Raw genomic sequence first — 22012 nt, 5'->3', positions numbered from 1 at the left:
ACACACAGATAAATGGAATAGAACTAAGAGCCCAAAATAAATCAACATATATGTATAATGAAGTTTCAACGTGCCAAGGTCATGCAATAGAAAAAGTATTCGATTAATGCTTTTAATTAATGAAGCATTAAATAAACATTAAATAATTTAAAGTAACTTAAATTACTGGTGCTGGGGATTTGCAAAACCACACGCAAAATAATAAAACTGTACAACTCTCTTACACAGCAGACAAAAAATAACTTAAAAAAGGAATTAATAGTTGAATCAAAAACTCTATACAATAAAATATACAGTAGAATATTTATGCAGAAAGCTCCTTTAATCAGCCTTAACTATGTGTTTGCAAAATAAGTGCCAATAACGTTAGAAATGATGGCAAAAATAAAGTGGATTATAGCCAACTAAATAGATTTTTTTGCAGTGAAGAAGAAACTAACATCTAAATGAAAATACTGCCTACTGAATTACAACAATAAGCAAGACAAAACATACAGTGACCCATACCACTTCACAACAACAAGCAACCCTATTAAAAACTGGACTGATATCTGAATTGACATTTCTCTAAGCGATAGAGATGACTAACAGACACATTATCATTATTAATTACTGAGAAAACTAAAACCAAGGCTCTATATTATTACTACTACCAAAATGTAAGAAACAAATGCTATTGAAGATGAATAGAAAAAGGAACATTTACATATGTAAGTATGCAAATTCATAAAATAATTATGGAAAATGTATAGAGATACCTCAGACAAGTATAAAATTTCCTTATGATAGTTATTTAACTTCTGATTACTCAATAAAGAGTACAACATCAATAATTCTGAACTACATATCGACTCCTATATATGAAATATATATGAAATGGGATTTTGCAAGAACATGGATGTATCTGAATGAATTATGCTATATAAAACAAATCAGAGAAAAACACAATTTTGAATGACTTAACTCACATTTGTATTATATGGAAACATGGCAATTAAGCTAACAAAAAGTCTAAGTTCAGAGAGGGACAGAATAAGGGGTGAGTAAATTGTGTGAAATAGTGATAGATGAGATTATACATTTGGTGGAAATCATAATGAAATCTATACTGTTGTTAAATCATAATCTGATACATTTTAAACAAGAACTATTACTTCCTATTGCTATATCAATAAAAAATTTATAAAGAAAACATCTATGGCTTAGCATGAATTATGCTTATCCCAATATTATTCCTGGAATATTACTTAATCTGTGTTATTAATATACTTCTCTATGCTAATAACAATACCTGATGTTGCTTATGTGCTCACTTTGGGTAATTTTCATATATTAACTCACTTAGTCATCACAACAAACTTGCAATTTATTTTAAAATCAATTTCATTAATACACCATAGATTTATATTATTATAACATTTGGGTGGTAGAGATTCATACTTCTAGATTTGTTCAAGTCTCATCATACCCACCAATAAAGTTCCAGTGCCATCATATGATCATAAACACCTACTCTGCCTATTCCTCACATCTTCTTTTATCTCTGGTAACCACTTTATTTTTCACAGAATCAAAGAGTTATTTTAATTCACTAATAATTAGAATAGTGTTAGTTTATAATATGGTGTAAGTTTTTGGGGTACAGTTGCACACTTCTGAATATATGTTATCACACAGTACTCATTACAAAGGTACAAATAATCCTCACCCACAGTTCTTTGAGCCCCCTCTACATTAATATTCCCCAGCACCACCTCTGGTAACCTCATTTCTGCATTCAGAGTAAAGCATTTTTTTTCTTACTTTATCTGTAAACTTTTCTCACTTCTATGCATTCCACATAAGAGTGAGATAGTACAGTATTTATTTTTGCTAATTCCTTGTTATTTCAGATAGGTAGACCACATATAGTTCTGTTGATGTTGTAACAAGACAAGATTTTATCTTTCCTACTGGATGAATAGTATTCAATTCTGTATATGTAACACATTTCTTTAACCATTCAGAAGTCATTAACAACTTGGATTTTTTTCCCAAACTTGATTTGGTAAATATCATTGTGATGATTATAAATTTCAGATATATTTTTATTATGAAATGTGTGTTCATGATTCAAAGAGTGGTATGTCTGGATTATACATTAATGTTTGAATTTTGCACTTTGAATGCAGTGTCGTAGATGTGGGCAAAACACTGGCTCTAGATGATAAAGCAAAAATATCAAGAAAACACCCAGATCCCACTACTACCACCATGTAATCTTATCCATATGTCCAGCTTTACAGAGTTATGATTAAATCTCTCAAGAGATAAACAAGCCAAAAAACTTTGTCGTACACTCGTCTCCCAGATGAAGACTCTGGGACACCTTCATGACAGGAACAAGTTGAGTCCCTACCCTGTATGATATCATTCTCACAATCCCACAGTTGTTGCCAAGCCAAGCACACAACTCCACTGCTTCATGACTAAGCTCTTCAGACACTCCAATTTCACCAGTATTCAGATTGAAAACTGGGGGGTCCTCTTGGAGCCTGGGAAGGAGAACCTCCCCACAAGTACTTATACTTCTGGAAGACGCAGAAGCCACATCCACTGCCATGTAAATTCACAGACCAGTTAAATATTATGGAGTTTCTGAATAAATGGCTGCATTTGTGGCTGAATAACACCTCCAAATTCTACAATACTGACATCTCAGTAGGAGCACACCAAATTAGAAGGGAAAGTAACATAGAAATCAGCTAAACTCGATAAACAAAAGAATTAACACAGAAGGCTCAACTGGCAACAATGAGCTTACTAAACTCTCAGACAAGGTTTTAAAAACCCCATGGTGAAAAACAACAATTTTCTCAATTTTTTTTTACTTGAGTATTTTTTGATAATTACAATAGCCATTTAGTTGTAACAAGGAATTTTACATAAATTATTTTGTTCCTGCTAAGGGGCAAGTTTAGGAGTGGTTGGGGAAATGGGTCAATCACTGGGGGAAGGTCACTCTGGTGGTCGAGTTGGTGTCAGAATATCAAAAGCCTATACCTTACTTATCTGTACCTTACTTATCTTGACAGACTTTGTAAACCATTGTGCTTTAATTTTTTTAAAAAAATTTATTAGTAAATCAATGGGGGTACACTTACAAATTTATGAACTTTCATGTTTGCACTTCATTTACATCCCTCCACCAGTGCCCATTCTCCTCCACCAATTTTACCATTATCCCTCCCACCACCCCAACGCCAACCCCCACCACCCCACCTTGCCTCTGTGGCAGAGCATTCCCACCTGTTTTCTCTCCTGTTGGATGTTGTAGTTTGCAATAGAGGTATTGAGTGGCCATCATGTTTGGTCTATAGTCCACTTTTGGTACGTGGCTTTCAAACCAAGTGGATCCTCCCAATATTCTCTACTAGGTGTTCCCTTCTCTGTCTCTGTTGCCTTTTCCACCAGCATGTGAAGCCATTTTCCAAGCTGTGAGGCAGACCATCTGGTTCTAATCTCTACTACTCTTTGGTGTTAGTCTCATTCTGCTACTTTATATTCCACATATGAGATCGATCTTTCTATATCTGTCTCTTTCTTTCTGACTCATTTCACTCAACATGACACTCTCCATGTTGATCCATTTATAGGCAAATTTCATGACTTCATCTTTTCTAACAGCTTCATAGTATTCCATTGTGTAGATGTATGAAAGTTTCTTTAAACAGTCATCTGTTTTGGGGCACTCCGTTTTTTTCCAGATTTTGGCTGTTGTATATAGTGCTGCAATGAGCATAAAAATGCAGATGTAATTTCTATTATACCTTTTTGCCTCTCCAGGGTATATTCCCAGCAGTGGTATTGCTGGGTCAAATAGGAGCTCAATTTTTAGTTTTTTGAGAATCGTCCATATTGTTTTCCAAAAAGGCTGAACCAGTCGGCAGTCCCACCAACAGTGAAGGAGAGTCTTTCTCCCCACATCCACGCCAACACCGGCTGTTTTGTTTTTTTGGATGTGGGCCAGTCTCTGTGGTGTGAGATGATATCTCATTGTTGTTTTGATCTGCATCTCCCTAATGATTAGTGATGTTGAGTATTTTCTTATCTAACTCTTAGCCATTTAGATTTCTTCTTTGGGAAAGTTTCTGTTCATTTCATCACCCCATTTTTTGATCAGGTTGGCAGTTTTCATCTTCTGGAGTTCAATCAGTGTCTTGTATATCCTTGACATCAACCCGTTATCAGATGGGTATTGGGTAAATATCCTTTCCCATTGTGTAGGCTGTCTATGTACTTTGGTCATTAATTCTTTAGAGGTGCAGAAGCTTCTTAGTTTAAGATAGTCCCATTTATTTATCTCTGTTTTCCCTTACTTGGCCAGTGGTGTGTCATCTTTGAAGATATCGTTGGCTTCAATGTTGTGAAGGGTTTTGCCGACCTTGTCTTCAATGTACCTTATGGATCATGGTCTGATGTCCAGGTCTTTAATCCATTTTGATCTGACTTTTGTACATGGTGATAAGTGGAGAACTGAGGCAATTTTTTGCATGTGGCTGTGCAGTTTTGCCAGCACCATTTGTTAAAGAGGCTGTCCTTGCTCCACTGCACATTTCTTGCTCCCTTATCAAAGATTAGATGTTCAAACAATTGCAGTGGTGTGTAGGGATATTCCACCCTGTTCCAATGGTTTGTGGCTCTGCCTTTGTTCCAGTACCATGCTGCTTTAATTGTTATCGCTTTGTAGTAGAGTTTGAGGTTGGGGAGGGTGATGCCTCCCATCGTCTTTTTCCCAAGAAATTCTTTAGCTATTTGTGGGCGTTTGTTGTTCCATATGAATTTCAGGACTGCTTGATCAATTTCTTTGAAGAATTTCATGGGTATCCTTATAGGGATCACATTGAATCTGCGTAATGCTTTAGGGAGTATTGGCATTTTGACAATGTTAAATCTTCCTATCCACGAGCAGGGAATATGCTTCCATTTCCTTGTGTCTTCTTTTATTTCATGGAGTAGGCTTTTGTAGTTTTCTTTGTAGAGATCCTTAATCTCTTTAGTTTGCTGATTCCAAGGTACTTGATTTTCTGGGGCACAATTGTGAATGGCATTTTTTAATGTCTCTTTCCTCTGTCTCACTATTTGCATATAGGAAGGCCATGGATTTTTGGTTATTGATTTTATAGCCTGCAACTTTACTGTACATGTCTATTGTTTCTAGGAGTTTCCTAGTAGAGGTTTTAGGATTATCCAGGTATAGAATCATGTCATCTACTAATAGTGTGAGCTTGATTTCATCCTTTTCTATCTGGATGCCCTGAATGTCTTTTTCTTGACTAAAAGCAAGTACTTCCAATACTATGTTGAACAGAAGTGGTGAGAGTGATCATCCTTGTTTTGTCCCTGATCTTAGAGGAAAGGACTTTAGTTTTTCTGCATTGAGGATAATGCTTGCCTCAGGTTTGTGGTAGATGGCTTTGACTATCTTAAGTAAAATTCCTTCTAAATCCATTTTGGTGAGAGTTTTCATCATAAATAGATTTTGGATCTTGTCAAATGATTTCTCTGCATCTATTGAAATAATCATATGGTTTTTATTTTTACTTTTGTTGATGGGCTGGAGTGATAGCACAGTGGTTGGGTATTCGCCTATCACGTGGCCGACCAGAATTAGACTCCTCCCCGCTCTTGGAGAGCCCGGCAAACTACGGAGAGTATTGAGCCCACGTGGCAGAGCCTGGCAAGCTACCTGTGCATATTGGATATGCCAAAAACAGTAACAATAAGTCTCTCAATGAGAGACATTACTGGTGCCCGCTCAAACAAATCGATGGGCAATGGGATGACAGTGACAGTGACTTTTGTTGATGTGATGGATTATGTTGATTGATTTCCGAATTAAACCATCCTTGCCTTACAGGGATGAATCCGGCTTGGTGGTGATGTATGATCTTTTTGATGAGTTGTTGGATTCTATTTGCTAGTATTTTGTTGAGGATCTTTGCATCTGTGTTCATCAGAGATATTAGCCAGTAGTTTTTCTTGTTAGTAGTGTCTTTATTTACTTTTGGTAATAGGTGGATATGTGCCACATAGAAATTGTTTGGGAGTATTCCTGTTTTTTCGATTTCCTAGAAAAGCTTCAGGAGAACTGGCAACAGGTCTTATTTAAATGTTTGGAAGAATTCATTAGTGAAACCAGCTGGGCCTGGGATTTTGTTTTTGGGAAGACTTTTGATTATTGTTTCAATTTTCTTTATACTAATGGGTCTGTTCAGGTATTCCAAGTCTTCTTGGTTCAGTCTTTGGAGATTGTAGGAATCCAGAAATTTATCCATATCTTTTCGATTCTCTTGTTTCGTGGCATACCGAGTTTCAAAGTAGTCTCAGATGATGTTTTGAATTTCATTGGTTTCTGTTGTGATGTCCCCCTTTTTATTTCTTATTCGGTTTATCAGGGTTCTTTCTCTTTTTTTCTTTGTGAGTATTGCTAGTGGTTTATAAATCTTGTTTATTTTCTCGTAGAACCAGCTCTTTTTTTATTGATCTTTCAGATTGATTTTGGGTTTCCATGTCATTAATTTCTGCTCTAAGTTTTATTATTTCTTTCCTTTGATCTGGTTTGGATTCCTTTTGCTGGTCCTTTTCTAAGAAATTGAGCTGTGAAGTCAAGCTATCTATGTCCTCCCTATCTTCCTTCCTGAGGAATATTTGCAGAGCTATAAATTTTCCCCTTAACACAGCTTTAGCTGCGTCCCATAGGTTCTGGTAGCTTGTGTCTTCGTTCTCATTTGTTTTGTTGTATTTTTTAATTTCTTCCTTGATTTCCTTTGTGTCCCACTCATTGTTCAATAGTGAGTTGTTTAATTTCCAGGTGGTCGATTTTGTTCTCTGCGTCTGTGTGTGATTAACTTCTATCTTCAGCGCCTCATGGTCTGAAAAGATAGTTGATACAATTTCTATGTTCCTGATTCTATTAAGGCATGATTTGTGACCCAAAACATGGTCTATTTTGGAAAATGTTTCATATGCCCAGGAAAAGAATGTGTATTCTTTCTTCTGGGGGTGTATAGCCTGTATAGGTCTTTTAGCCCTGGGTCCTCCATTTCTTCCTTCAGAGCCATCCTTTCTTTGCTGAGTGTTGTTCTTGTTGGTCTATCCAGATGTGATAAGCCATTGTTGAAGTCTCCAACTACTATTGTGGTGCTAGTGATGTCCACCTTAAATTCTGTTAGGAGTTGTTTTAAGTATTTAGCTGGTCGTTCATTAGGTGCGTATATGTTTAAGAGTATGATTTTTTTCTGTTGTACATATCCCTTGATTAATAGAAAATGACCTTCTCTGTTCCTTCTATCTTTTTAAGCCTGAAATCTAATGTATGTGTTTGGATACTAGTATGGCCACCCCAGCTTTTTTGAGGGAGTTGTTTGCTTGCAGGATTGTTTTCCATCCTTTGACTTTGAGTCTGTGTTCATTCTGGCTATTCAGATGTGTTTCTTGTAGGCAGCAGAAAGTTGGGTGTAGTTTCCAAATCCATTTTGCCACTCTGTGCCTTTTGACTGGTGCATTTAAACCACTAACAGTGAAAGGAATTATTGTGCAATCTTTCTGTACAGTTTGTTGTTCTTGTAGGGTTATTCCTTGTCATATACTAGCCCTTTTAGTCCTTATTCTAAGTTTGGTCTTGAGTCTATGAAATTCCTGAGCTGTTGTTTCTCTGTGAAATAGTGTATGTTTCCTTCAAGTTTAACTGAGTGTTTAGCTGGTAAAGTATTCTTGGTGAGGCATTCATTTCATTGAGTTTTTTCACTATATCCCACCATTGTCTTTGGGCTTGGAAGGCTTCTTCTGATAGGTCTGCTGTGAATCTAAAGGGTGCTCCTTTGTATGTGATTTCCTTCTTTGATCTTGCTGCTTGCAGTATTTTGTCTCTATCCACGGAATCCATCATTCTGACTATGCCTTGGATTTTTTTTTATTAGGGTACATTTTAGCTGGCACCCTTTGGGCTCCTTGGATCTGGATGCCCACATTCTCTAGCTCTGGGAATTTCTTAGCAATGATGTCTTTAATTGTGTTTTTTTCCATTGGTATTGGTTTGCTGTGCTTCTCTACTCCAGTGAGTCTTATGTTGTTTCTCTTGAGGTGTTCCTCTAGGACTCTATTTCACTCTAGAGCCATTTTGAGGTCTTTGCCATTATTTGTTGTTGCCTATATGCTTTCTGCAGCTCATCTCCAAGCTCACTGATTCTGTCTTCAGCTGTAGCTATTCTACTATTGAGGGCTCCTACTGAGTTTTTTATTTCATCTACCGATTCCCTTAATTTTGTCACTTCTGTTTGTAGCTTTGAAATTTCTGCTCTCATTTTTTCCTGGATTATCTTGGTAGACCATTCCAATGCTGCATCCATATCCTCCCTTAATTTATTGGATATTTGTTCCATAGTTGCTTTGAGTTCGACAACCATCTTCATGATTTGCTCTCTAAATTCTCTATCTGAGAGGAGGTTGTATTTCTGGGTAGTCCCTGTTGAAGTTTCTGAGATTGTCTCTTCCTTCTCTCCTGGCGGTAGGAAATTTTTCTGGTTTTTCATGTTGATATGGGCCTTACTCTCAGGCGCTCTTCCTTAGCTTGTGTGGGGCCTCTATTGAAGACGTGAGGCTATGATCTCTTTACAAATGTCTTTTGTGCAGCTTGTTGTGTTCAGTGACAGTTTTTGTGAAATTAGGATAGGATAAGTTAGTTGACTATTAGCATATAGTGACTAAGATGGCCAGGGTATTATTCAGAGGAATAGGTTATACCGATTGTGACCAAAGCGGGATGCAGGGAAGGGGAGAAATAATTGCGGCCACATGAGCTCCAGAAGGAGGCCACGCCCCCTTCAAGACCATGCCCCCTAACGTGATAACACACCCCCAAAACATGGGCTAGAGGAGGGATCAGGGTGGCTCTAAGAGGTGACTGAGAGCAGCAAGGCGGGGCTGGGGACTTCAGAGCCCCAGACCTCAGGCAAGGGGCGATGGAAGAGCTCCTCCTTGCTGGGCAGAGTCGCCAACCATTGTGTTTTTAAAAAGTGAAATTGCCAAGGAAAGAATGAATGTTAGGAGGATCACAAATAGAAGGTCTGGTAGTGTGGAGCATGGCAACAAGCACCAGAGCTGATAAAATCTGTCCCTGCATAGCAGATAAGACCTGTCCTTGCATAGCGATCCAGTAGCGAGTGTCGGAGTGCATTTTACAAGCACCAGGTATCTGGTATTGAGTCTCATCCCCCAAGAATTGTCACCTAACTGCATTACTAACTATCCCTAATTGGGATTGGGCTGGAGCAAAGCAGAGTTGGAAAGGTGATAGGTCAGTAATGCTCAAGTTTATGTGATTGGACTATCCTCTCAAGCTGAGACCCTCTATAAAATATGTGTGCATTTGGCAATAAAGCAAGCAGCCATCAGCAGTCTCCCAGAGTGGTTTCTCATAATACCTGTCATCCTTTGCCCCACATCTGCCCAGACCCGCTGCACAACTTGTCTGGGCATGTTGGGGAAAAAATGTTCCCCAACATGGTAGTAACATAGGAGTGAGGGTCACACATCTTGGGATCTTCTTTCGTGTAGGAGTCAATATCTGTATATATCAAAACTACTAGACCTAACACTACTGTAAACATGGGACCCAAACTACAACAATCATACTGATAACTGTATCTGTCAAGAAGTTATTGCAGTGGGTGTTAAGGAATCTGGGTTCAGTGATGGAGGGTTGGGGATATGTGGTAGTAGAATTGGAGATGGAGTATGTCATGGCTGAAAATATATTGTAAAACTACATACATCACAATGTCTAGGTAAAAATATTAAAAATTAAAAGTGAACCTTACATATTTTTTAAAATTGAGAATTTTCCATACTATTTTCTGTAGAGAGATAGAGAAATTCATATCCCCACCATCATTGAATGAGGGTCTACTTTTCTTCACATGGTTACTTGTAATCATTGTTTCTGGTCGTTTTGATACATTTTCACCGCTGATATCCCACTGACATTTTAATTTGTATTTCCATGACAGCAAGGCATAATAAGCATTTTTTCATGTGTCTTTTAGATATCATTATATGTTTGGTAAAGTGTTCATTCAGCACTTCTCTCAGTTTGTGAAGGTGTTTTAGTTTTATAAGTTCCTTAATCTATTGTATATTCATTTTTTGTCATATTATGTGCACTTTTTCTCTCATTCAGTAGGATGGCTTCTCATTTAAATGGTAGTTTCTTTAACTATGAAGAAGCTTTTTAATTTTGTTGTAATCTGATTTATTGCCTTTGTCCCGATTGCAGTGGCATATGATCCTTTAAGAATTTTTTAAGCCTGTAGCATGGAATATTTTGTGTGTTTTCTTTAATTTATTTTTATTATTTTGTATCTATGTAATGTCATTAAAAGACTGCATTCAGAAACATTTGTCCCTTTTAAATATTTTGGAAGAGCCTGAGAAAAATAAGTAATAATTTATCTTTCAAGGTGTGACGTATTTTAATAGTGAAAGCGCATTAGATCCTGAAATTTTGCATTTGGCAAACTTTTTACTACATTTCTGTATTTTCTTTGCAATTGCATTTTTCAGGTTTTCTGCTTCCTTGTGATTCAGTATTTAGAGGTGATAAGAGTCTAAGAATATATCCATTTTGTTTGGATTAAATTTACCGGTACAAATTTGTTCATAATAGTATCTTTTGTTTCTTTGTATTTCTGTGGCATACTTTGTAACCACTCTCCTTTCATTTGCCAAGCTCAGACAAATTAGCGGCATACCAATGGTAGGTTGACCCATCCTCTGGAATTTGTCCTCAGGTCTGTTAGTATTCATTGCTATCTATGATGCTATGAACAAGATTGGGAGCTGTTACCAAGACAGAATTTGTTGCTTACTCTGATTGTTTTACACCTTATAGTTTCCTCTGACTCTGTTTTACATCCTATAGTTTTGAGTATAATGTTGATCCTATTTTTCACACTATAGTTTCTTGCTTTCTGTTCCATTGTTGAAATCAGTACAGGATGGTAGGAACAGGTTTCATATATTCCATGCAAACTCCCCACACCTTAAGTCTTACCTGGATTATGCTTGTTGCCCCACAGTAGGGTTCCTTGGAAAGGGTATATCTCTGGTCTCTCTGGCAACTATCAACTTGGATGTTATATGTTGCTGTGGGAAGTTTCTTTATTCGAATTTTAGCCTGCTTTCTATGTAGATCAGTATAGGATTGGGTGTAGATTTTTCTCTGATGCCAGTAGAAGACAAAGTATTTCTCCTTATTGAGGTCAGAAAGACAACACAGTGACTAATGTCTTACATGCAGGCAGCATGGGTTTGATCCCCAGCATTACTATGGTCCCCTGAATCCTTTGGAGAGTGACCCCAGAACACAGAGTCAGGAGTTTCACTGAGAATAACTGTGTGTGTCTCTAAAGCAAACAAAAATCCAATTTATTTGGCCACTTTTGTCATGTACACCTCTAATAGTTATTTTTGTATGCTTTTCAAGTTAGTTTTCTTTATTTGTTTGCATTCTACATATGATTGAAATCATTTCATAATTTTCTTTTAACTCTCTGGCTCATTTTTATTTCACATAATATCTTTGTGTTTTATCTATGTTATTGTTAAAAACACAAAATCATCTTTTTAATTTAAAAATTATTCCCCATTTTATTTCAGCATTATAAGTATTTTTCCTTTGTGGTTCACACCCAGCGATGCTAGTGGTTGCTTCTGGATCGGCACTTAGGAATTACTCCTGATGATGTTCAGGGGACCATATAGGATGCTGGGGATTGATCCCTGGTTGACTGCATGCAAGGCAAAGGCCATACCTGCTGGGTCCAGCCACTTAGCATCATATTTTAAAATAGTTGAGTAGTATTCCATTGAACATATACCTCAACTTCTTTATCCATTCCTCCGCTGGAGAGCATTTAGGTTGATTCCTTGTTTTGTCTATTGTGAATTATGTAGAATTACTGATTGAAGAAAGGGGTGCAAAATAATCTTTCAAAATGAGTATTTTAATATCCTTCAGTTAAATATATAGTAGTTACACTTTTATATCATATGGTGGTTATATTTTTATGATGTTTAAGGAAGCTACATAAAATTTCTATAGGAGCTACACCAATGTCCAAGGATCCCAACTGTTTTCCCTCTTCCCCACCCATACCTAGAGAAGCTCAGTTCTTCAGTGGAACTCCCAGTGAAATGCCACTAAGCTATAAGAAAATACACAATTTGTTGCTGCTTGAATCGAACTAGAGAGTATCATGCTTAATGAAGTCTTCTTTTCCTTAAAGGTTAAAACAAGGCTACCGGCAACTAATTATATAAGCTCATTTCCTCCTTAAGTAATTTTGTAAATCAAACTACTCTATTTCAAATAATTCTCTTTATCCCCTTAAATTCAAGCTTAAAGTGATTTTGCTGATGAAACATCCTGACAAACCTCATCAGTCTCTCATAAATGCAAAAATGAAACCATGCCATGAACAAGAAGATTTGTCATAATCTCTTTGTGCCATTGAATCTAATAATTTATTCTAGTGAGATTGCTTTCAGGATACATAAGTCATATATATGCCAATCTCTTCAGTAAAACCTCTTCCAATCAAAGTGTGCTTTCTTAACACCGAGTTTCCCAACATTGGCACCTTTCGCAATCTGGGTTGCCTGAGAATTTCCTAAATCATCAAGTGCTTGTTATCCATGTAATTAATAGTTCCTTCTTTGATATATTTATATCTTCTTGAATTTTACTAGAGAGAGCCAGAAGGAAGTATTTGTAAATCTCAGCTAAATGCCATTATTCATCACTTACAAGTTCTGCTTGCCACTCTGCTTATCATAGGTAAAACACATTCAGTCAGTTTTTAATGTCACTATATGTCAAAGATCATCTTTTCTGTATTCCTCATTTTTTATCTGAGACTTTCCCAGATGAAAAATTGAATTAAGCATTAAATAATAAATCCATGGCTTTATATGTTCTTTTTAATATGTTGAAAGCTTTCAGGAAAGTGTTCTTATACTCTCTTCCTTGTGAACCCTCAACAGAATAACCTTTAACTTCCATATTTCTACCAACAACCACATCAAGGTAATATAAGCATATTTTTTCATGCATCTTAAAACTTTCAACTGCTTCCAATTTTCTAGTTTATAACCATATTTTGAGATACCTGTTACAGAAGCATTTCAATTCCACTACCAAAATATGTATTATTTTCCTAGTATTGCTATAATAAATTAAATCAACTGGCAACTTCAAATAATAGAAATTGATTTTACCACAGTTTTGGAGACTGAAAGTCTGAAATTGAGTTGTTAGTATGTTGTGCTCCTTGCAAAGGGCCTAGAGGCCAATTCATTTCTTGTCTCTTTAAGTTTCCGGTATGACCTTAACTTTACATGAGCTTTCTACACTCTAACCTTATCTCTGTGTATTCTCACATTCTTTCTCAGGTTCAGAATGTTGTTTTCAGATATAGGGCACACGTTAAATCTAGGAACACAATTCCAAATAATATCACTTGCGCAAGTATTAAGTATTGGAAATTAAGTCTTTAACCTATCTTTGGGAACCATTATTCCCCCACCATAGATATTCACATATCATTTATGTCATATTAATATTTTTATCATTCTCTTCACATGTTTCTTTTAGAAAGTTGGGTTATAACAACTCCATTCTCCATCAACTAACACTTCTCATTATTATGTTTAACTATAGCTATTATTTGGTAGCTATATTTTGGCATCACATATTATAGTTTCTCTTTAATAATAAAAATTGTTTTATAGGTTATACTTTTTATCTATTTATCATTTTTAAAATGATGGTCTCTGTGACTGGAGATATAGTACTCAGATAAGTACTCAGATAATTGCCATGCACTAGGACAAATCTGGTTCAATCCATATTACCAGATATGGTGTCTGGAGCAGCAAGAACCACCAAGAATGAGCACACAACCCCGAGTAAACCCTGAGTAGTAATGGTTGTTCCCTAAAAACTTAAAAATAATTCTTTCCTTCCAATTAATATGCTTTGTCCAGTAAATTGCTTTGGGTTATACTTAAAGGTAAGAGTAGCTTTTTTTTTTTCATTGCAAATTGCATGATTGATTTTGTTTATGTGTCACACCCACTTGTATTAAGGGATTACTCCTGCTGACATTCAGGGACCATATGTGACTCAGAGGATCAAACTGGGACCACTTGGTGCAACACAAGCACCTTAATAAGAGAAAACACATTACAACTTTCAGCTGTCTGTCTCTATTTTTTGTTTGTTTGTTTTGGGGGTATGAACTCTGCAGTGTTCATGGCTTATTCTTGAATCTGCCCTCAGTAATCATTCCTGGTGGTGCTCCAGATACAATATATGGTGCTGGGTATCAAACTTTGGTGAACTGCATGCAAAACAAGCACCCTACCCGCTGTACTATAGTTCTGCCCTATATTTGTCTCTATTTTAATATGTATTAGAAAAACAGAACTAGTAAATTCAAGCCATGATTTCTCATTTATTTTTAATTATGAAAAAATTAATTTTTCATAAGGCAAGTCTTTTGTATAAAAATTAAGTAAATTATAGCATAGATAATGCACAAAAATGGAAAAAGTTGGGAATATGAGGCATCAAGGTCCAAGGTTGAGGAAGTAATTGATCTAGGGTCATAGAATATGTACCTTAGCACAACTTAGAGAGCTTTAATGACTATGCTTGACCTACTTCTCTAGTTTCACTTTCTTTCACCTCTCACCTTATACCTAATGATTTAGCTATCTTGAGAGACTTGTGGTTTTCTAATGATTCCTTGCCCATTCAACACTTTGATTAAAAGTAATACTTAACAGGGCCTGAGAAGATAGTACAGTGGATCAGGAGTTTACTTTATCCACAATCAATTACCATATGTGGTCCGTCAGCTGAGCCGGGAGTGATACCTGAGTGCAGAGTCAGGGGTAACCCTTGAGCACTGCCAGGTGTGGGCCCTTAACAAAACAAACAAAAATAGAAAATGTAAATTAGCCATCTGTATTATTGAAATTGTTTTGTTAAATCATTATTAAGAAATTTATCTTTTCATAGCATAGAATTTGGTATAGGATACAGCACCACATAACTGAAATTTTATAATATTTAGTTTTTTTGTTCTCTATTTATATGCTGTCATTTTTACATCATGTCTTTCATAAGCAATATGTGTTAATCTTTCAGTTAAATGTAAATATATATGTATATACACACATTTAATATATTGCAAGTTTGGCTTCAGGTATGCAATAAAGAAAATATTTCAATAAGTCAAACCCACGAATAGCCTTTGTTTCCTAATGCATTTAAATTTTTATTTAATTGCAGCATATCAAGTGTCTAATTGAATTATATCTTAAGCCAATGCAAATAGTCATTTAAAGTGGTTTATAGATAAAAATGATAATTATATAATCATCATTTGAGTCTTAGTAAGTGGTGATATTTTTGCTGGTGGAAGTTTTGCCTCTATATTAATGGTTACTGACATATCCGAATAGTTGTTGCTGAAGGTTTGCTACTGGTGGTATTGTTAATATTAGGGAACATATATTTACCATGCTGATCGACTTTTTTTTTCTGTTGCTTTATTATAAATCAATTGCCAACAATGTGGGTATTCAATTATGCAGTCTCACTTCTATTCCATTGTTCTGTGTGTATGTGTGTCTGTGTGTGTTATTGAATCACCATGAGATACAGTTACAGCCTGACAAGCTTTCATGATTACTTTTGGTTATACAATGCTTGAGCACCCATCCCACCACCAGTGCCCATTCTCCACCACCAATGTTCCCAATATCCTTCCCGCCACCCCCCTTTCCCAACTCCTTCCTCTGTGGCAGGTAAATTCCCTCTTACTCTCTCTCTCTCCTTTTGGGTGTTATGGTTTACAATACTGGTACTAATAGGCCGTAATGTTTTGTTCATAGTCTACTTTTAGCACACAGCTGATTGCCTCTTAAGGGATTATTTTTCTGTAGCAAGCAATGCTGTTTTCATTTTACTCATAGTTAAATCCTTTCAAAACAGTACTGTTATCTCAAATTGTGACTCATCTTTATCAATTAGGTTTATATAATATTCTAATGCCTTTATTATTAGATGTGCAATTATTAAAACACCCTTATCAATGATTACATGTGAATAAACTCCTTCATTTGTTCATCCATAAGAAGCAATACCTTATCTATTACATTTTAGGCAAGTGTAGTTATTTATCCACAACTTCAAGCATAACCTTTGGTTATTTATCTCTATTTATAATCCATCTGGTTATTTCCTGCAGTTGAATTCTTGAACTCCTCAATGTCATTAGTGAGTTCTGGAGTCAATTTCCAGATTCCTTTAATTTTTATAGTTTGATGTCTTTCCAAAAATTATTAATGTTTTTAATAAAGTGAGAATTGGAATTTTTTACAAATGATTTTGGCTTATCTCAAGTCCATAAGAGAAATTGTTATTTATTTAAATTAGAGATTTATGAAATGCATCGTTTGGTTTGGTTTTGTCTTCGGGTAACACCCAACAGTACTCAAGGCTTGCTCCAGGTTCTGCACTCAGGGTGCACTCTTGCAGGCTCATGAGCCCATATGAGGTTTCAGGGATTGAATACAGGTTGGCTGCCACAAAATCAGTGCCCTCCATATTATATTATCTCTCTTTCACTGAAATATATTTTTTAAATTGTAAGACTTGAAAGTCAAATCTCCTTGATCCATGAACAACTTAATGAATGATGTATAGGTGGGCATGAAACAGCTCATTTTCCTTGTAAATCTATATCAACATTCTTCAGAAATAATGTTCAACTGTTAATAAGAAGTTTTATTTTGAAAGTTACTTCTTTCCCTAAGCAATGGGTCTCACTGTGGCCTTCACATATTAACTGTGTATTATTGTATACGTATATGTTATCATGAATACTTAGTTATATTTGTTGAGTATAAGCACAGTCTATATAACCTTATTTTTAAGAGTACTGGTTTTCCAGTTAATTTCAGCTAAAACCATTAGCTACATAAAAACCTTGATTGGAGAATCTGCCTGTTCTTTGAGTCTGTGAAACCAAATATCGGCTTCTCTAAGCTATAAACGTAGTAAATATTTCATATACCAACAGGAAGCTGCTTTATCTACAGCAGAAACCTCTTGTTTTGTATAACTACCTTCGTTAGTGATCTTAGTTAGGCATTCTGGATAACATTACTCTCCATGTTGAATTACTCTTCTTACGTTGCAATTTGATATTATACAGAGGCCATCATTCTTTATCCCTTATAGACAGATCTTTATTAGCTTCAAATATTTCTTATGCAGTTTTCCACCTTTTTCAGCCTCCATGGAATTGAAAAGGCTGGGGTTTATTATAGATTATATATTCGATTAATAGGAATGTGGCTGATTGGATCCTCCAACCATATTCTAAATAAAACGTTTAGAATGTCAACAATAAGGTTGCTCCACCTAATTACCATTTGTGTTTACTGAAACTTTATTTTAAATTTCCTTAGAAACTTTAACTTTGATTTCAAAACTTAGCTTTTACCTTTTTAAAATAGGGGGACTAGCCTTAATTATGTCTTCGCTTTTGATGTGACTTCCTCATTGAGCTTAATGATTTCTAACATTTGATTTAAAGTAAGAGATGTGTGATGCGTCATCTCAACAGCTAGAGGCCATTTCAGAGTTAGTAATTGGCTCAATTTTAATATTGCTGTATTTCAGTGAATATAAAGCCCCAAAGGGAAAGAGAGAGATGGAGGAACATTTGGCTGATTAGTGAAATAGTCAGAACACATTTATCATTCAAGAGTGCTATCTTGTATGGGTACAGTTATTGTCACCCAAACAATTACAAAATGGAGTTAAATGACATTGATCATACATTAGTATTATAATGCAATAATCATTAAGAACTTAAAGTATCATTATAATCACCAAAAATGATACAGGGACGTGAAAAAATGCAGGCTCCTAATAGACTTCCTCATACAGACTTACAACTTCTCATATCTTTCAATTTATAAAATGCATAATATTTATAAAAATCTAATGTATATGAAAACAATATGGCAAAACACAATAAAATCAGGTGTGTCATTGCATTGTGCTTATTAGGTTAAGTAATCGAAAACAGGAAAAGGGGTGGTCACCTTGTAAGAGGAATTTGACTGTGGTTATCAAGAGGAAAAAAGAGTCCTATGAAGTGATAACAAGGAATTATATATTTTTTAAACAAGTCATTTTCCTAGTGCTTCTTGGTTTTCCTCTGCTCATTTTATTGGTTAATGAACATGATCAGAAGCTCTAATGTAGAAGTGTGTGGGATAAGATTCTGACTCATGCTCCAGGTAAGGCTCTGAGATTAGCAAGAATGAGGTATTAAAACAGAGTGGGGCCGGAGTGATAGCACAGCGGGGAGGGTGTTTGCTTTGCACAAGGCCAACCCAGATTCGATCCCCAGCATCCCACATGGTCTCCTGAGCACCGCCAGGAGTGATTACTGAGTGCAGAGACAGCATCGCCAGGTGTGACTCAAAAAGCCAAAAAATAAAAAATAAAAAACCAAAGACAGAGGTATTGTGTCTTATATGCTTTCAAATAGCTTATGATTATTTATTCTCTCTAATTGTACATTCAGTTGTATCATCTTGGTAACTGAGAATCGGTCATGGTGGTCATTTTTCAAAGAAATAGACAACACACTCCTGAAATTCATATGGAAAAATAACCCCCCACAAATATCTATAGCAATCCTTGGAGAAAAGAAGATGGGTGGTGTCACCTTCCCCAACTTCAAACTCTACTACAATGCAATTGTAATTAAAACATCATAGTATTGGGAAAAAAAACATACCTGCAGACCAATGGAACAGAGTTTAATATCCTGTCACAGACCCCCAAATATATGGCCACTTAATCTTTTTTTTGAGATTTTTTTAATTGGATTACCATGTGGAAAGTTACAAAGCATTCAGACTTAAGTCTCAGTTATACAATGATTGAACACCTATCTCTTCACCAGTGCACATATTCCACCACCAAGAACTCCAGCATACCTCCCCTCTTCCCCCAACACCCCCCGCCTGTGTAGCTGATAATTTTCACTTTACTTTCTCTTTACTTTGATTACAATCAATATTTCCACAAAAAACTCACTATTATTGTTTCGAGTTTCCCCCCCAAAATCAGACCTGCTGAAAAGGAAGCATTTGATAATTTGTTTTCCATTGCTGAGAATGAAGAGATATGAAGTTTTGAATTTCCGTATTTTAGTATTTTAGTAACTAAGTCCAGGGAACTTTCTGCCAGAAATTGCATAATAGCAATCTGGTACCCCTATTTAGTGGCCCTTATAATATGGTGGTTGCTAAGCCTTCACCCCGGAAAGAAAAAGCCGAGAGAGAAATCCTTTCCCCTCCTAAGGCGTCATGGGACCGTGGCTTAGTTCACAGTCTACAGACATTTCTGCAAGAAGCTGCGGGTACCAAAAGTAGTTTAGCTGGCCTCCGAGATCATGGTCATCCAGCAACAAAGAGGCCGCACACATGAGGTCACTTGGGTCACATCTTGGCAGAGAGTGATGGTCCCTTAACCTTTGACAAAGGAACAAGAAATGCAAAGTGGAACAAGGAAAGCCTATTCAAAAAGTGGTGCCTGGAAAGCTGCATAAAAAAATGAACTTTGACCTCTGTCTAATGCCAGGCACAAAAGTCAGATCCAAGTGGATTAAAGACCTCAATATCAGACATGAATCTATAAGGTACATAGAAGTAAAAGTAGGCAGAACTCCCCATGACATTGAAGCCAAAAGCATCTTTAAGGATGAAACAGCACTGACCATGCAAGTGGAAGGAAACATAAACAAAGGGGACTACATCAAACTAAGAAGCTCCTGCACTTCAAAAGAAACAGTGACCAAAATACAGAAAGAGCCCACAGAATGGGAAAGAATATTTACCCAATACCCATCTGATAAGGGATTAATATCCAGGATATACAAGACACTAGTAGAATTGCACAAGAAAAAACCTCCAACCCCATCGAAAAATGGGGAGAAGAAATGAACAGAAATTTCATCAAAAGAGAAATACAAATGGCCAAAAGGCACATGTAAAATGCTTCCCATCACTAGTCATCAGGGAGATGCACATCAAAATAACAGTGAGATATCATCTAATACCACAGAGACTGGCACACAATCAAAAGAACAAAACAAGCAGTGCTAGCGTGGATATGGGGAAAAAGGGACGCTCCTTCACTGTTGGTGGAAATGCCGACTGGTCCAGCCTTTCTGGAAAACAATATGGACAATCCTTCGAAAACTAGAAAATGAGCTTCCATATGACCCTGCAATACCGCTTCTGGGAATATATCCTGAGGATGCAAAATAGCACAGCAGAAATGACATCTGTACCTATATATTCACTGCAGCACTGTTCACAATAGCCAAAATCTGGAAACAACCCGAGTGCCATAAAAGACATGATTAGTTAAAGAAACTGGTACATCTACACAATGGAATACTATGCAGCTGTTAGGAGAGATGAAGTCATGAAATTTGCTTATAAATGGATAGACATGGAGAGTATCATAGTAAGTGAAATGGGTCAGAAAGAAAAGGATAGACATAGAAGGACTATGCTCATTTGTGGAGTATAGAATAACATCACATGAGGCTGACACCCAAGGACAGTACATACAAGGGCCAGGGGGATTGCCCCATAGCTGGAAGACTGCTTGGTGAGTGGAGGGGAGAAGGCAGATGGGATAGAGAAGGGATCACTAAGAAAATGATGGCTGGAGGAAACAGTTGGGATGGGAGATGCATGCCGAAAGTAGATAATGGACCAAACATGATGACTTCTCAGTGTCTGTGTTGCAAGCCATAATGCCCAAAGGAGAGAGAGAGTATGGGGAATATTGTGTGCCATGGAGGCAGGGGAGAGTGTGAGAGGAGGGGTATACCTGGGATATTGGAGGTGGGGAATGTGCACTGGTGGAGGGATGGGTGTTTGATCATTGTGAGATTGTAACCCAAAGATGAAAGCTTGTAACTATCTCACGATGATTCAATAAAATTTAAAAAGCATATAGTAAACTATAAGTTATAATTTTTTTAAAAGAATCGATTATGGTGGGAGGGAAATTGAAAAGTGCTGTGAACCAAGATTTTTTTGTTTAAGAAATTTGTTTGTCCAACATTGCCTGCAAGTCTTGATAAAAGAGAAGGTTATATTAATGAAGGATATCTACTAGAGATGGCAAGCACCCATGAGATGTTCCACCGGAAATTACACCAGAAGATTAAGAATCAGTCATGGTACAAGTATGTATACCACAGAAAATTAAAGATTTATTTTGTCAATTTTCCTCTTATACTGTTAATTCTGACTAAATTGCCACCAAAGGATCTGATTTAAAAATATATCAAGGAAAAGGAAAACATTATAGCTTTAGAGAATGAATCTCATAACATTCTATAATTAGTACCTCAGCATCCCTTTAGAAGTGAAGATTTTAGGTGTAAAAAATTGTGGGTAAATTTTTTGGCTTTCATGTGGCCAACCTGGCTTCTACATCTAGCACCTCATCTTGTCTTCGTGTACTGTAAGCTGCGATACCTTAGTATAAAGTAAGGATTAAATTCTTGAGCACCATTGAGTGTCACCCACAAAACAAAACAAATAAATGAAAACTCAAAACCAAAAATGACAGCAATGTTATCCCAACTTCTTGTAATGATTATTCTTTTTATTGTCCATTTAAGATTATCTTAGTTGAAGTGACTTGCCATATCTGAGGTTGCACCTCCTTCCTGAGTAATTCATATCAATTTTCTCCATGTCACAAAATCATAAAGTGTTGACACTCTGGATTTAACTCTGGAAAGTCATTTCATTTCCAATATTCCTTGACCCAGTTGAGGCTTTTGTTGAG

Source organism: Sorex araneus, chromosome X (genome assembly GCF_027595985.1).
Source record: "Sorex araneus isolate mSorAra2 chromosome X, mSorAra2.pri, whole genome shotgun sequence".
Classification (NCBI taxonomy): Eukaryota; Metazoa; Chordata; class Mammalia; order Eulipotyphla; family Soricidae; genus Sorex; species Sorex araneus.
The sequence above is the reverse complement of the archived record's forward strand: the minus strand, read 5'-3'. Positions refer to the sequence as shown.